This window comes from Rhincodon typus, unplaced genomic scaffold (genome assembly GCF_021869965.1).
Source record: "Rhincodon typus isolate 14 unplaced genomic scaffold, sRhiTyp1.1 hic_rhity00003253, whole genome shotgun sequence".
Taxonomy (NCBI): domain Eukaryota; kingdom Metazoa; phylum Chordata; class Chondrichthyes; order Orectolobiformes; family Rhincodontidae; genus Rhincodon; species Rhincodon typus.
Genome location: NW_025968891.1, coordinates 16732 through 17206, shown reverse-complemented (window position 1 = coordinate 17206; position 475 = coordinate 16732).

Sequence of the window (475 nt, the reverse complement as noted above, 5' to 3'; positions counted from 1 at the left end):
TCCATTCTTTTGACAAAACCTTTCACTTTTATGACAACTCACAGAGTTGCAGGCCTTGATTTCCAGCATGCTACCCCAGTGAGGTGTGACACCAACAGCACCCTCTCCCTGCTACCCCCCTCCTCCCACCACCTCCTGTGGTGTCAATTGCTGTGACCCTCTGAAATTTGGCATTCTTGTGTAGGTCCTGATGGGTGCAAATTGAAACATTTCTGCAATGTGTCTCTTTCAGCCACATTCCATGTTCTGAGCGATAGGTCTATCCTCCAGACACACTCGTTGCGTTGTAAAAGTGCTGCGATGGGATTTGAACCAGTGATTGCCACAGCATTAGCCTGGGACGCTGTATTGCAGTTCCTATGACGGTACTACCATGCCACTGACTTCCTCTTGAAATGTGTTCCAGTATCATTACAACCCCTCCAACTGTGCGGCGCTCCCTCAGCACTGACCCTCCGACCGTGCGGCGCTCCCT